The sequence below is a fragment of the Rattus norvegicus genome, chromosome 4 (genome assembly GCF_021556685.1).
Source record: "Rattus norvegicus strain SHRSP/BbbUtx chromosome 4, alternate assembly SHRSP_T2T, whole genome shotgun sequence".
In the NCBI taxonomy this organism is placed as follows: Eukaryota; Metazoa; Chordata; class Mammalia; order Rodentia; family Muridae; genus Rattus; species Rattus norvegicus.
The window spans coordinates 3,321,682-3,338,944 of record NC_141537.1 but is presented as its reverse complement, the minus strand read 5'-3'; the positions used below and the strand labels follow the sequence as shown (position 1 = coordinate 3,338,944).

Genomic DNA, 17,263 nt, shown 5'->3' with positions numbered 1-17,263 from the left:
ACTGTAACTTTCTTGTAAGAACTTCTAAGAATGACACAAGCCATGTCTAATCTCATGCCTATTCAATGAAATCAGAAGTTATAAAAAATTCATCCTAGTGTTGTTTTTTGTACCAATTTCAACTTTAAGATATTAAGTACAATGACATCGGAATTCCTTTTTTTTCAGAAGTTTTTTTTTTTTTTTTTTTGGTTCTTTTTTTTCGGAGCTGGGGACCGAACCCAGGGCCTGCGCTTCCTAGGTAAGCGCTCTACCACTGAGCTAAATCCCCAGCCCCATTTTCTCAGAAGTTTTGATAATGTCACCTTCAATTAAGCAAGAGGAGAATCCTTAATGAATTTCTCTAAAATACATTTGCATGCCAGATAAAATATTACCTCTAGAATGAGAATATTAGAAAAATGCTTGTTTCTGTGTTACTGCATTGAAAATGTAATTTATACCTCTTTGTCCTTTTCAAAATGCAGATGTTCATAGTATACATATTAGATTATGTGGACTATTATTAATAATAAAAGTTTCTAACAATAATTGAAGAACAGAGCCAGTACTTTGAGACAATAATGCTTCTGTCACCTTTAATGTATATAGTTTTTGCTATAGGGACACAATGATTTCTACATATGAAAGTCTAAATGCTCTACAGCTCATGCTTTCTGGTTTCAAGAAGTGAAAACTTCAGTAATAGCTTTTAACTTCAAAATCAAAATGAAAACAAAATGCATGAACAGAAAGAACAGAAGGAAAATAAAAGAAGGGAAGGAAGAAAGCATGGAAGGAAGGAACGAAGGAAGAAACAAAGGAAGGAAGTAAGGAAGGGAACAAGAAGAAACAGGAAGTGATTTGGTAAGTTGCTCATTTGACAGGCTACATGCCAGTATGGAAGACACCCTTGGAAGAGTTCCAAAACTTTACAAGATCAGGCATGGTTGTTCGCATCTATAATTTATTGGTGAATATCAGACATTCAAAGACATCACTGGATATATAGTGAGCTTCAGGCAAGTCTGGGGTTTATGAGACCCTGCGGTAAAAAGAGAGAGAGAGAGAGAGAGAGAGAGAGAGAGAGAGAGAGAGAGAGAGAAGGAGCTAGGGATCTAGGGGTAGAGGAAGAAAGGAAGGACTGACTTCGAGCCATAGCGACTCAAGATGGCAGCCACCAAAGGCTCGGAAGTAAAAGTCCTTTGAGATTTCCGACTGTTGGAAGGGCTGGAAGAAGGCCAGAAAAGAGTAGGCGACAGCACATTTAGCTAGGGTCTGGAGGACGATGAGGACATGACACTCACAGGATGGACAGGCATGATAATTGGGCCTCCACGAACAATTTATGAAAACCGAATATGCAGCCTTATGATAGAGTGTGGGCCACTCTAGTATCCAGAAGCATCCCAGTGTGTGAGAATTGTAACAAGAGTCAATATGAACGGCGTGAGCAGTTCCAATGGAGTGGTGGATACACGATCCATGGCAGTGCTTGCAAAGTGACAGAATTCCCACAGCATCAAAGCCATCCTGCAGGAACTGAGGTGCTTGATGATGTCAAAAGAGAACATGAAGCTGCCACAGCCACCAGAAGGACACTGTTACAACCATTAGTCACCAAGGCCCGGCTTTCCTTCCCCATCCAACTCAAGTCTTCATTTTCCACAGTAGTGAATTTTCTAGATCCATCTGTAGACCTCAAAATACTGGAGAGGAAGCCCCACTTAGACTTCATCCTGAGACACTGCTCTGATACTAACTTCTTGTCCATTTGAAATACCTAAGTTGTGCTGTGTAACATCATCTGTCGAGTATAACCACTGTCTGCCTGGTTGAACTTATGGGATCAATAAGGTGTGTTGAAATCGGTTTCCTTTGGGAGCAGTAAGCACAGCTAATGCAACTGTGGACAGACACTTCTCACACAATCACCTGCTGCTGGCACTTGGCCTGGGTATGCCTTTGCCTGGCCCACCTCTCGGATTTGAGAGTGAGCAAAGGGAGTCTTTCTCTTTCCCTGAGGGTGTGCTATCAATTCCATTACCGTTTCCAAACAGCTGGGTGTGAGTCTAACTAAGGTTTTCTTCAGTCATTTGCCATGAGCCAGAGCACTGAAAGGACAGCAAGGGATATTCACACTGAAATCATCACTCACTGATTTCAGGCAGAAAATTTGCCCCCTCCCCCAAAGATGCACTGCCTGGCTCAGCACTGAAGCAAAGCATGCTAGGGCAGCAGCAGTATTTCCCTGACAGACCTTCAGGGACATGCATATTCTCCAGCCCCACTCCATCCCCTCTTAGCTAGCTCCTGTCCATCCCTCCCCCTCCCCCCACATACAGGGAGTAGGCCTCCTGTGTGTGTGTGGTGGGGGGGGGATGGAAATATCTCTTGAGAGTTCGGGTCTCCCAAACAAATATTTAAGTAGAAACTTCATTTATTTCCTTTATTTCATTGAGCATACAGTGGAAGAGGGAAAAGGAACAAGGAAACTAGGCCAACTGGTAGAGCTCCGTTCATTTTGTTTCAAAAAGGAAAAGTCAAAGAAACAACACTACCTGGTTTTCATGAAAGGAACAGAATGGTAAAAGTTGAAACATCGGCTTGCCACGTAATACTTTGGCTTTTAATAAAAGGGCCAACAGATCTACCTCCTATTTGGTAAAAAAGAGAATAAAAACCCACAAAAACGTTCTGTCAGCCAACTTCCCTTTAAACCTCTGTTAAACAGGAAGACTGGTTTTTTTTAAACATCATTTTAAATATTTAAATATGTATTTGTGTGTCTCTCTGTGTGTGAGTGCCTGTGTGTGTATGTGTGTCTGTTTGTCTGTCTGTCTGTCTATCTGTCTGTCAGTGTCTTCTGTATGGAGAGGATGTGCTGTAATACTCAGGGCAGTGTGGTCCAGGGCCCATGGGTGATGCCACACCGCCTCCCCAGTCACCTTCCCTGCAGGGCCTTCCCAGAGGTCCCATAGCCGGTTTTGGCCCACCACCACTGTGGAAGGGCGCCCAGCGGAGACCAGTCACCGACTGGGGGTGGGGGGCGATCACCCACCAAACCTACCCCGGATCCCACCCAGGTGCCCCACTGCATCCCGCGCCCGCCGGCGGAGTGCCCGCCAACCCCCCCCCACCGTTGGGAGGAGCGGGGATGGCGACAGCGGGACGCGTGGAAGGGGAAGAAAGTCGCGTGGGTGGAGGGGTCGGGAGGAACAGGGAGCGGGAAAGATCCACTGGGATCACTGACACAGCCAAAGGAGCTCCGCCGGGTTGAATCCTCAGGGCGGACTGCGGTGGCCCCACCCTTTTACCTCTCAATGGTTTCACGCCCTCTTGAACTCTCTCTTCAAAGTTCTTTTCAACTTTTCCTTACTGTACTAGTTGGCTATTGGTCTCCTGCCGGTATTTAGCCTTAAATGGAGTTTACCACCTGCTTTGGGCTGCATTCCCAAGCAACCCGACTCTGGGAAGACCCGGGCCCGGCCCGCCTGTGTCCGCTACCGGCCTCACACCATCCATGGGCTGGGCTTCGATCCGAAGGACTTGAGCCCCCCACGAGCGGCGGCGGGGAGTGGGTCATCCGTACGCCACATTTCCCGCGCCACGGCTCTTCCCTGTTCACTTGCCATTACTGAGGGAATCCTGGTTAGTTTCTTTTCCTCCGCTGACTAATAAGCTTAAATTCAGCGGGTCATCAAGTCTGATCTGAGGTCACAGTCGAGAGGGGAAGGAGGAAAGGAGGGCACGCGCGCTGCCTCAGGCGGACAGACGGAGAGGAGAGAGAGAGGGTGCCGGGGTCCCAGGCCGGGACCTGCGACCTCTCTACCCCGGCCAGCTCCCACATCCCGGGGTCAAGTCGCATCAGCTCTTGGACGCCGCGGCGTCCCGCTGGCTGGCACCCAAGCGGTCGGCCCCCATCAGAGGAAGCGGGGAGGAGAGGTACCTGAGACAGGCCCTGTGGGTGCAGTATGGTCCCCACCCGGCTGACACTTGCAGGTCGCTCTCTCTACGTGCACTGGCGGGTGCACGGTGGCGGTGGACGCACCGACCCAGTGGGAAGGGCCTGCCTCCCACCAGACCGGAGGCACGATGACCGACCCCGGGGACATGGCCCCTCTCGCGCCCAGGCACCCGACCAGCCCACACCGACGCGTCCACATGGTGAGGAGAGCGGGCAAGGACAGGAGCGGGAGCAGCAGAGTGAGCAGGAAGGAGCCATGAGGAGGGTGGCCGGCGCGCGGCGCCAGTGGATGGGGAGGATGAGGCCCGCCCAGAACCACCGGGCGAGGACGACCGCCGGACACCCCCACGTCTGTACTTCGGGAGACAGAGGACCTAGGGGAGAGGCCCTGCGAGCAGAGTCCTAGCCGCGCGACGCGCCCACCCCCCCCCCACCCTCGCAGCGGCAGCGAAACTGCAGGGGGTCGGCAATTGATCCTCAAGTGACTCTCAGACAGGTGTAGTCCAGGGAGGAACCCGGGGCCTCGAGTGTGTTCATAGTGTCCATTATCAATGTGTCCTGCAATTCCCATTAATTCTTGCAGCTAGCTGCGTTCTTCATCGACGCACAAGCCAAGTGATCCACCGCTAAGAGTTGTATCGGGATCTGGGGTGTGAGCAGACTCCTATGGGTGCTAACAAGGGCACAAGCTCCCCCGCCCGCCCCTGCCCCGGAAGAGAGGGGCCAATGGCGAGGCGGTTCCACCTCAGGCCAGCCAGTGGGAAACTAAAGGATACATGTGAAAAGAAAAAAAAGACAGGGTCGGGAACGGAAAGGCGGGACACACAGGACTTGGGACGCTGCGAACCCAGCACCCGGCGGCGTCGGGCAAGGGAGGCGAGGTTGGTGGCAGTGGAGGCGGAGGCGGGCACACGGGCACAAGGAGGTGTGGATGGAGGCAGAGGAGGGAGGGAGGGAGAGAGAACGGAGGAGGTCCCTTGATGGACCAGACCCAACACCCTCCCCGCACCGCTCAGTAACAATCCCCGCTTTTCCCGAAAAGCTCACTTGGCCAGCTGGCTGTGGCACAGGCCACAATGGTGACCAGGACCCGGAGATGCGCCTCCTGGTGAGAGGGAGTGACTCACACAGGCCCAAGAAAGGACCAGACACCCCCTCGGCCTTCTACATTAATGATCCTTCCACCGGTTCACCTACAGAAACCTTGTTACATCTTTTACTTCCTCTAGATAATCAAGTTCGACCATCTTCTCAGCCCTCCAACAGGGCCATGGGCTGATCAGGCCTCACTAAACTATCCAATCAGTAGTAGGGAAGGACGGTTTGTACAAGGGGCAGGGACTTAATCAACGCAAGCTTATGACACACACTGGGAATTCCTCTTTCATGGGGAATAATTGTAATCCCAATCTCCATCATGAATGCGGTTCAATGGGTTACCCACGCCTGCAGGTGTAGGGTAGGCACATGCTGAGCCAGTCAGTGTGGCCTGCATGCAGCCCAGGACATCTAAGGGCATCACAGACCTGTTATTGCTCAATCTCAGGAGGCTGAACGCCACTTGTACAACTAAGAAGTTGGGGGAGGCCGACCTCTCGGGCGTCGCATAACTAGTTAGCATGCCAGAGTCTTCTTCCTTATCAGAATTAACCAGACATATCGCTCCACCAACTAAGAACAGCCATGAACCACCACCCACGGACTCAAGAAAGAGCTATCAATCTGTCAATCCTGTCTGTGTCCGGTCTGGGTGAGGATTCCTGTGTTGAGTCAAATTAAGCTGCAGGCTCCACTCCTGGTGGTGCCTTTCTGTCAATTCCCTTGAGTTTCAGCTTTGCAACCATACTCCCCCGGAACCCAAAGACTTTGGTTTCCCAGAAGATGCTTGACTATCATGGGAATAACGCTGCTGCATCACCAGTTGCCATTTGTTTAGTTATGTACCCCCATTTGTTTTTCTTTTGCTTTCTCCATTTCTCTTTCTTTTTCTTTCACTGGGGGAGGGGATTTTTTTTAATTCACTTTTTAAATATGATTTTCCTGATTTGCCCTCTAGAAACCGGCTATTATTTCCCCTCATGCCTCCTGTTCTGAGGTCAGTTCCTCACTCACCCACTCACTCCTTCCAACCTGCCCATTCTGACAGTTCCCTACACTGGGGCATCAAGCCTTGACAGGACCAAGGGCATTTGCTCCCATTGGTGCCTGAAAAAGATATCCTCTGCTTCATATGCAGATGGAGCCATAGACTCATCCTTGTGTATTCTTGGGATGGTTGTTTAGTCCATGGAAGATCGAGGGCAGGGGTTTGGTTGGTTGATATTGTTCTTCTTATGGGGTGGCAAACCCCTTCAACTACTTCAGTTCTTTCTGTAACTTCTCTTTTTGGAACCTTGTTCGCAGTTCAATGCTTGACTGCAAGCATTCTCTCTCCCTTCTTCCCTCCCTCTCTTCTTCCCTCCCTCCTCACACCACTCTATGTTTGTATGTTTGTGTGTTTGTGTGTCTCTTTATATGTGTGTGTCTGTCTGTCTGTCTGTATGTCTTTCTTAGTGAATGTCACTTTTCTTTTCTTTTCTTAGATAAAGTGATGAGATAAGAGTCTTACCCAAGCTATGCAAATAAGTCCTTTAGGCTGAGGCCAGAGTATTTTTTCCCTCTGTTCTACTATTTATAGACCTAATACTAGGAGCCTCTAGCCTCCATGTAATCCATCCTTCAAAGCTGACTGATTCAATATGGTTTCTCTTGGCATATTCATGAGTTGTTCTGCTTGGACTCACATTAACTTGGACAATGTGTTACAATCTTCTGGATCCTTCTAATTCTCCAGCTTTTTCTGTTTTCCCCAGTGAATAGTTTGTTCTCTTAGAACCCGAATCTGTAAAAACATGTCCAGAAAACTTCCGTAAACACATGCCACACACCACAACTTCTCTTTCTTGCTCTACTTCTCTCTGTCTTTCTTTTGTCTATTTTTGTCTCTCTTTCTCTACTCTTGTGCATTCTCTTATTCCTAAGCTGTTCTTATGTGAATTGGGCATATTTTATCTGTGATACATTCTGTCACTTTTTTCTTTGAATTACTACTTTATCTGGCCCTCAATTATATGACACTTTCAAACATGACTACTTCCTTATATAAACTAACCTTACAATGCACAATCATTTTGCCTATATTTATCTACCTAGTTCTTACCTGGACCTATTGGTTGTAAAGAATTAACCTTTCAGGATGCCTATATTTATGGCAGAATCTTTCTGACCTTTCATATATGATGTCCTGTGTCTCAAAGATGAGGGTATTAGAATAAAATTATTCTACACATTTTCTAGAAGGTTGAAAGATTCAACTTAAGTCTTATTTTATGATCCCATTAGAACCCATCAGTCCAAAACACAAAATCACTAAAACAAATCCTAGTTGCATCAGGTAGGGTGGGAAGATATCCCAGTGATTAAGCAGGCAGGAAATGTTAGAGAGACAAGGGAAGAAGATTGTTTATTGGTCTATATTTATGGCTTGCTCAGCCTGTGTTTTTATAAAAGCTAGAACAATAAACCCAGGAGTGGGACAACCTACAGTGAGCTGGGCCCACCAACAAAATTATTGATCAAGAAAGTGCCCACAGGCTTTTTCATTGGACAATCTTATGAAGAGTTTTTTCTCAGTTAAGATTTCTTCTTCCAAGTTATCTCTAGTTTTATATCACATTGATTAAAAAACCTTCTTATATAGTTTGTAGGTGAGAGTTTGTGGGTGTATATCTCTAAGCTTATGTATTGAAGTGATATCATTAAAAATTTTACAAAAGTATGGCTAATAAAAACCTTTGTGTGTGTGTTTCTTTAATCCAACAGGCTTTTGCCCAATTCTCAGTATTGTGTCAGTGCGGGCATTGGGCACCGACAGTGTATGTCAGTGAAATTATGTGTGTATATGTGGTTCTGCATGCCCACAGATATTATATGTATCATAATAGGGTATTAAAGAGGACAATGACTTAATCTAAAGAAATGCTTTACATTGTAGCACACACCAGCAAGAAAACATTCCTTTTTTGGCATGGGGTAGCAATTGGGCTTGCAACAATAAATTATAAAATATACTAGGAAGAGTGAAATAGCTCAGTAGGTAAAGATATTTGTTGCCAAGGCATTTACCCTTGGTTTGGTCCTTGGGACATACACAATGGAAGGAGGAAATGAATGCCATAAATTGTACTCTGTCACCACATGTGTGCAATCACATGCAGAAACAAGCAAATACTCAACTAAAAGAATCAGAAAATTAGAATTCTATAAATATAGGACTTAAAATATATGCATAAATTAAAGTAAGGAAATAGGTTGACATGAGATATGATAAGAATTCTGTAAAGCTGATACATACCCAGACTTAGAGAAAGTATCCCTATACATATGTGTGTTCCGTTTCACCCCTTTCTGAAGCATGAAAAAAATTACATACCTTGAATTTCTGCCTAGTATTACAGAGCAACAGAACATAATATTGAGAATTAAAAGAAGAATACATATATAGTTCATATGAAGGCAACTTGGTCTTGCAGAGATAAGCTAAACAACTCCTGGATACTATAAGTTCAGACTCATGAACATGTATTACTCAGACTGATGAATCAAAAAACTTAAATATGGGGCATGTAGATTCCAGAGACTTTTCCACAGTGGAATTGTGTAACCAGGGTGACCAGACAATAGCACTTGCATTTGTATCACTTAGATTTATAGGGACCTTTCTATACATGGTGGAGGAATAGGCATCTACACTGACATGTACTATATGTAACTAGAGTAATAAAACAAAATGTTCTCCTTTATAACCAAATCAGGAATACGACTAGGAGATTCCAGGTTTCTTAGTCACATCGTGGAATAGAATCAAGTGACCTTGTTCCAATATGATATTCTTCATTCTTTCTGAGATATGAGTAGAGGATGAAAGAAAATACCCCAACAACCTGGGTTTAGGGTAATATATTAGTTAAAAATGTCAAGTGTATGAGTCCAAGGGGATCTGACATCCATCAGGAGTCATGGAATACTTCCACAGGACTCTCCACAGTGGTTGCCTGTGCAGGATTTAGTTGCTGAATCAGCACTCATTTTTCAAATGTAGAAGACATCAAAATATAGACAAGAGGGATCATCCTCATATTCATTTACACAGCACCCCCACAAGTTTTCTATTGTCTTACTTGGAAAGGATAAATTTAAAAGAGTAAAACAATATTATTATACTCAAGGAAAAATCTTGTGTCAAAGAAACAAAACAACAATTAAAGGCAAAAGTCTATGTTTTTCAAAAGAGTGACTATAAGGAAAAGAAGTACACTTTAAGCAGCAATTGTTATCTTCTTCAAATTTATGGAGCATGGATGTTATAAAATGAATGATAAGATAGAATAACAATGTAGGGTTAGAAGCTAATTGAGAGAGGAGCAGAAATTAAAATCAAAGCAGCTCAGAGCATCAAAGAAGCCTGTGGTAAAACCAAATCTGCAGCAACACAATTGTAAGCAATACCCATTAAAAAGTAAAAGACAATTCAAAGGCACATTAGTGTATATGATGGACAACTTGGATTTAGATGCCTCTAAATCTGGAGGGGTTTGTCTCCTATTGAGAAGGCAAAATGTTATCCCCCTTCAGAAATATGAAGTAGATTGAATGATTTTACCCTCTTTGTCCTAGTAAAAAAAATAAGGCCAGAAAATAATTTGAATTGTAAACGTGTGTGTGTTCGGCTGTTTCTTTATTAAATTATGTGTGAATATTTGCCTGCATAGGGTTGCCTGTGGAGGCTAGAAAAGGAAGGGTATTGGGTCCCTGAAACTTAAATTACCAGTGATTATGAGTCATCTTTTTCTTTGAATCTAACATGGGTCTTCTTCAAAAGTAGTACATATTCTTAACTTCTCTGTCAACTCTCCAGTCTCCTGTAAAAATGAGTTAAAAAATGATTTCTGTTGCCTAAAGACAAGGAGGCTGAATGAATATAATGATTCTGAGGTTATTTTTAAAGATGAAATTCATTATGATGGACAATGGGCATACTATATCTAAAACTAAGAAGAGATAAAGTGCAAACAATAAGGAACAGTGTGCTGTATGAGAGATGTTGCAGGGTAAAAAATGACATGAAACTTTCTAAAGAGGTTTGAGTCTGCTTATAAGGTCACAGTACTTTGTGTGTACATGTTTGTGTGGGGGCACATGTGTCTGCAGTTGCATGTCCACAGGTGTGAATAAGGAGGTCAAAGGTCAATACTGGGTATCATTCTCAGTCACTCTCTACTGTATTGATTTTGTGACATGGTCTCAAGCTGACCATGGAATTACCAATTTAGCTAGATTGGGGCTCTGTCAAGCCACAGGGTTTCTTTCTTCTCCATTTCACAGGCACCAGGATGATTAGCTTGGAACACAGTCCCATGACTTTTTACATGTTCTCTGGAGACTGCACTCAGATCCTCATGCATGTATCAGAAATAATTTAGCAGAGGTGCTACCTCTTTCTGGCAGTGGCCATGTAGCTGCTGCAAGGAATAGCATATGAGTGCTTCAGTGACAGGATTCTACTATGGCAAGTCCATGGAAACCACTTCTCAGTTCACAAGGTAAATTTGGTGGCCTTTATATTTAGTACCAAGTTTTCATGCCCTACAAGCTCTCCATTCTTTCATTGTACTGCATATAGTCATTATCAAAATTGTAGCACTTCATCAGTCATGGACAAGGTCATCTGGAGTCACAGAGACTAAGTCACTGTGAATGATTCTACATTTTTCTCAAAACTCTTTCAAGGGATAAAATGTTCTTCACCTCTTTTTGTATATATCAATCTTCCAGATGTTAGCATAAATCCTGGGAATTTGAGACTTATAATCATATCTTTAGAGAAGTACCCAGTCACACTGAGCAAGTCTGTGTTAGTTGTGGAGAGAGCTAGGTCCTGCTTACATAACTGTTTTTAAGAAGCTATATCTGATCAGTAGAGACATGGAAAATGCAGAGATTATGTTGGATTGATAGAGACTTGAAAATGGCTCTTAGAATGATTACATCTTACAAAGATCTATATATTAGAAAGATGTCTAGAAGACCTGCTTTGCAAAATGAACTTGTCTGTCTGCAATTAAAAGGGAATTATGATAGGAGATAATAGCTAGAGATAGTTTACCAACAAAGTTTAATTCGGCCTCTCACTATGCATAACTATTTAACTATGTTTGCTACCAGACTGGTATGTCTTCCTGTTTATAGGACAAGCCTGGCCAGACATCTCTTTTGTCTTGCTGAAATTGTGCTTTTTAATTCAAAATAAGTTTAGGTGGTGACTGATCCAAGGAATGGAAGAAGGAGGAAGGGGAACTATTGGGGGATTTGTGTAAAGATAGTGCTTTTGAAATGTGGATATTATGATTTGTTTTAATAATGTAAGCAATGATACCACTGCTTCGGTAAGCACAATTGTCATTGTATAAATATAGAAGGCTTAAGTTATTTGTGGCAACTTGCCTGAAAATCAAAAGGTGGTCAGTGTCTTCACTTTTGTTAACTCCCCTTCTCCATCTCAGGACCTAAACATTATAGCTAGAACTGGCATTGGCATCTTCTTGGTTCCTAAATTTTAATTTTTTAAAATTTTTTATTAGATATATTTCTTTACTTACATTTCAAACATTATTCCCCTTCCCAATTTCCTGTATATAAGCCCCGTTCCCTCCCATCCCCCTCCCCATACAGATATTCCCCCTACACATCCACTTTATCCCCCCCCCCCATATTCCCCTGCACTGGTGGTCCAACCTTGGGAAGACCAGGGGCTTCCCCTTCCCCTGTTGCCCTAACAAGTCTATTCTCTGCTATATATGTGGTTGGAGCCCTGGATTATTCCATGTATAGTCTTTCTTTACTGGTTTAGGCCCTGGAAGCTCTGTTTGGTTGCCATTGTTGTTTTGATGGGGTTGCATGCTCCTTCAACTGTTTCAATATTTTGTCTAATTCCCTCCAAGGGTCTTGTTCTCAGATCAGTGGTTTGCTGCTAGCATTGACTTCTGTATTGGACATGCTCTGGATGTGTCTCTCAGGAGAGATCGATATCCGGTTCCTTTCAAGATGCATTTTATTACTTTATCAATTGTATATATACATACATATACATATATATGTATATATATACATATACACATGTGTATGTAAGTATATATATACATATATACACACACATACACACACACACATATATATATATATATATATATATATATATATATATATATATATATATATCCCCTTTTAAGGAGTGTAACTCCCAGAAGCACAAACCTTGTTGAGAAATCCTTAGAATAATTAGGAGAGCTAATATAGTTTATTTGGGATGTTTTCTAGCAGCTATGCAAAGAAAGTTTTATGAAGAGTGAACACACACACTTTTAGAATGTTTTCTAGCTTTCTAATTTTGATCAGAAAACCCAACAATTATTTTTAGAATTTTTATAATAGGATTTCTGACTTGGGATGGAAAATCCAATAATTTTTATAGAAACTTTTCTAACTTTGGTCAGAAAATACTTGATCTATCCAGATAGCTTTTACAAACAGACAGTAGAGTCTCAACCAGAAAGTTCTGTCTCAAGAGAGAGCTGTCCTTACCACAAAGTTATGTGGAACAGACTATAAAGTCAAGACTATAGAAAGCAGAGGAGGGAGCCATCTTGAGCAGAACATAGGCCCTCAGCTACATGATTTGATTTAAAGTCATTTGTTTTGGAACTCACAAATAACCCTTCTCTTAGAAACCTGGATCTAACCAAGGTGAATCCTTGACACCATGGCATGGTTACGGATACAGTGGGATGATGGATGTGGGCTTCAGGCAGGTGGCAGGAAACCTTTGTCTTTGTATTTATGTTTCAGATTTTAGAGACTCTCATCTACTCCAAGTAGGGAGTAGGGACAAGGGAGTAAGGACTAGGGAGTAAGGTGTAGGGAAGAGTCCAATCCACATGTAAGAATCAAACAAAGCTAGTTGTAGGGACTGTTCAGAAAAGGTATAAACACATTGCCATAAGGTGAGACATGAATCCATCTGAAATGTAAGTTGAAGGGGAAGAAGCAATTTGGAAGATAGATGAAGAATGTTAGAAGAAACCAAAGAAAACACATATCTGTAGTGCTGAGCTTGGCAGAGAATGACATGTTATGTGTCTCTTTCACTGTCCAATACAACAATCTGCAATTCTGATGCCTAGGTATTTCTCAAAGAATTTATTATGTTTCCCTTTGTCTTGCACATTTATGTGCCTGGCATAGATTTTGACCTACATTGTTATATTCTTTGTCACTCCCAGAAAGACAAAATGTGACTAAATTTACCCAACATTACCCTGAGTGTTTCTGTGCCTGGTGGTTGGGTGAGGTGACAAGAGAGAAGTTCTGCACTTACCTGTCTTTAAGTTACCCATAAATTCAATTTAATTTTTTTATTGTCAGATGTCTGCAAACTCCTAGTTTATTTTCCTGTATAGGAATCCCTAAACATTTTAAAGCAGTACTTCCTCAATATATCTGTTTATGGAATATTTTTGAGGGGACAGTAACAAGGCATGAAGATCAGGGTACACCATTTATGTTTGGTCCAGTAAAATTGTCCTCTTCCTTTATGGCAGGCCCACTTATTGACCCGGAACTCACAATCTTGGCTATCGGTTATCCAGAGAGCCCCAGGGATCTTCCTATCTCTGTTGCCCAATGTTGGGATTGGAAATGTGTACCATCATGATTGATATTTTTCTGTGGTTTATGGGGCTCATGCTTGCATAGCAAGTACTTTAGTGAATGAATTGAATCCTAAGCACAGTAACAGCTTTTTAACTGTACTGTGTTAAGTAAAGTTACTTGATAACAACAAAACCTTTCATGATGATTATGAACAATAATTTTCTATTTTTTCACCAAATTACTCTAAGAGAACAGATTTTAAGTGCTCTATGGACACAAGCATTTACATATTTGGTAAGTATGAGACTTATGGTAATTTGATAATAAACATATATCTAAATCAGGTACAGTACATGCCTTGAATACTAGTTTTACCTACTCTGGATGATAGGAGTCCTGGACGTCTGAGTGCTAGTTTATTGCTCTATCACTAACGGCTCATGCTCTAAGATCAAGAATCGAGAAATGAGGATCTTAAAAAGCTACAAAGCTTCGGCAAGGCATAGGACACTGTTGTTAGGACAAAATGGCAACCAGTAGTTTGGGAAAAGATCTTTACCAACCCTATATCTGATAGAAGGCTTATATCGAAAATATGCAAAGAATACACTCAAAATGCCAGGAGACAAATAACCCTATTAAAAATGGAGTTCAGAGCTTAACAAAGAATTCTCAGCTGAGGAATATTGAATTAAAGAGATGTTCAACACCTTTAGTCATAAGGGAAATGCAAATCAAAACAACACTGAGATTCCACCTCACACCAGTCAGAATGACTAAGATCAAATATTCCGGTGACAGCAGATGCTGGTGAGGGTGTGGATAAAGAACACTCCTCCATCGTTGATGGGATTGCAGACTGGTACAACCATTCTGGAAATCAGTCTGGAGGTTCCCCAGAAAATTGGACATTGCACTACCTGAGGACCCCGCTATACCTCTCTTTGGCTTATACCCAAAAGATGATCCAACATACAACAAAGACACATGCTTCACGATGTTCAGAGCAGCCTTATTTATAATATCAAAAATTTGGAAAGATCCCAGATGCCCTTCAACAGAGGAATGTGGTATGTCTGCACAATGGAATACTACTCAACTGTCAAAAACAATGACTTCAAGAAATTCATAGGTAAATGGATGGAACTAGAAAATAACAACCTGAGTGAGGTAATCCAATCACAGAAAGTCACACATGGTATTCAATAATTGATATGTGGATATTAGCCGAAATGCTAGGATTACCCAAGATGCACAGATCACATAAAACTCAAGAAGGATGACCAAATTGGAGATGCTTCACTCCTTCTTTAAAAGGGGGAACAGAATAAACTTAGGAGGGGATAGTGAGACACAGTATAGAAAAGAGATTGAACGAACGCCCATTCAGAGCCTGCCCCACATGTGGCCCATAGATATACAGTCACCAAATTAGATAAGACGGATGAAGCAAAGAAGGGCAGGTTGACAGGAAGTGGATGTAGCTCTCTCCTGAGAGACACAGCCAGAATATGATAAATACGGAAGCGAATGCCAGCAGCAAACCACTAACCTGAGAATGGCACCCCCGTTGAAGGAATCAAAGAAAGGACAGAAAGAGCTGAAGGGACCTGAGACCCCATTTGAACAAAAATGCCAACCAACTAGAGCATCCAGGGACTAAGCCACTCCCCCAAGAATATACATGATCTGAGCCTAGGCTCCAAATTCATACATAGCAATGAATAGCCTAGTAGGGGCACCAGTGGAAGGGGAAATCCTTGGTACTGCCAAGGCTGAACCCCCAGTGAGTGCGATTGTTTGGGGGAGGGCAGTAATAGGGGTAGAGTTGGGAGGGGAACACACATATCGAAGGGAGGCAGAAGGGTTAGGGGGATGTTGGCCTGGATACTGCGAAAAGGAATAAAATTTGAAATGTAAATAAGAAATGCCCAATTTAATAAACATGGAAAACAATTCAAGGGTTTTTGTGTGTGTTTGTAATTTCCACAATGGAGAAATGAAGTACAGTTGATCCTTGAGGTTGATGTCCACCCATCTTAGCCTGCTTGTCAAGTCTTATGCCAATAAGACACCATGTCTCTATTGCCTTGAAAAGGAAGAAAGAAAGAAAGAAAGAGAGAGAGAGAGAGAGAGAGAGAGAGAGAGAGAGAGAGAGAGAGAGAGAAAGAAAGGAAGGAAGGAAGGAAGGAAGGAAGACAGGAAGGAAGGTAAGAAAGAAAGGTGGATGCTGTCTGAGGAAAAACAATCCTTTGCTTTCCATACACATGCACAAACACACACACACACACACACACACACACACACACAAAGGTGTGCAAATACATACATGCTATATGGTACCGGGTAAGGGCTTTTTAAGAATCGTAGAAGACCTACAAGAACCCTGTGGGTGGAGCTCCTCATTCTATTATTTTTAAAAACATTTCCCGAGTATATGCTATCTGCATATATGACTGTATACGGTCTTCATGCCTGGTGCCCATAGAAAAGAAGACACAGGTTCATGTGCATCTTTAGTTACAAACATTTTAATCTTTCTTTTGAATGGAGTTGAGAATTGAACTCGTGTCTTTTGGAAGATCAACCAATGTTCTTAACCACTGAGCCATCTCTTGACCCTTCTTTATTTTTTTATTCTAAGTTCCTTATGGTAACTTCTTTGTATCATCTCCATGGTGACTTGCTTTGCTTTCTGAAAGGGGTACCAGAGAGAGGGAAAGCCTTTCAGATGCACCCATGATTAGTTTTATCATGGGTACCTCCAAGGTAAAAGAGGTGATGATGATAGAAGATTTAGGAAGTTAGACAAAAGTGTCTGATCATCTGACATAAAAACAAGTCAAAACAAAACAAACAAAAAGAAACCCACCTCCCAATCATACTTTTTTTCTGAACCCAAAACAACTTATAAGAGTCATAAATTCTGAGGCTGAGAGTTAGAGGGAGACAACTACACAAGAAAAAAAAAAACAAAAAACAAAACCAATACAACAAAAAAACAAGCTCCACAAGATGGTGGCTTTATTGCCCCTGGTAGAAACTAACCAAGCCAATGTCCATTCAGTGAACTCCAGTCCTTATGCTGTCACTTTGCATTTTTTTCTGCAGCTCGGTCTTCTGTCTTTCCTGGATGTTCATTTCTTTGTACATACAAACAAGTGAGCTTAGATATCTGTAGGCTTTCTGCTCTAGCTGCAGGGCCACAGAGGATTGAAACAGGATCTGCTTTGAGAAATTAAGGAATAATGTGAACTGTTACAAACTAAATTTACCTAAGAACACTGACATGTTAAAAGTTTTGTTTCATTCAATTTTATTTACATTATGTGGTGTGTGTTTGTGTGTGTGTGTATGTGTGTGTGTGTGTGTGTGTGTGTGTGTGTGTTTTAATTTGTGTGTGTTGTCAGGTAAGGGTGACTGTTGAGTTTAGAAAAGAGCATCACATTCCCTGGATCAGGAGTTGTAGTGTTTGCAGGCAATCAGTCATGAGTTCTGCAACCTGTACAGAGCTCTGTATAAAATTTTTACCTCAGAAACATCTCTATAGGCCCACACTCATATTTATTC

At 42.4% G+C, this 17,263-nt stretch overlaps 2 pseudogenes; both read right to left on the bottom strand.

The window, feature by feature from the left end:
- Positions 1-4,428: 4,428 nt before the first annotated feature.
- On the bottom strand, positions 4,429-4,581 carry LOC134486904 (5.8S ribosomal RNA; annotated as a pseudogene).
- A 535-nt stretch (positions 4,582-5,116) lies between these two features.
- Positions 5,117-6,014, bottom strand: LOC147994637 (18S ribosomal RNA; annotated as a pseudogene; the record flags this gene model as incomplete).
- Positions 6,015-17,263: the final 11,249 nt, after the last annotated feature.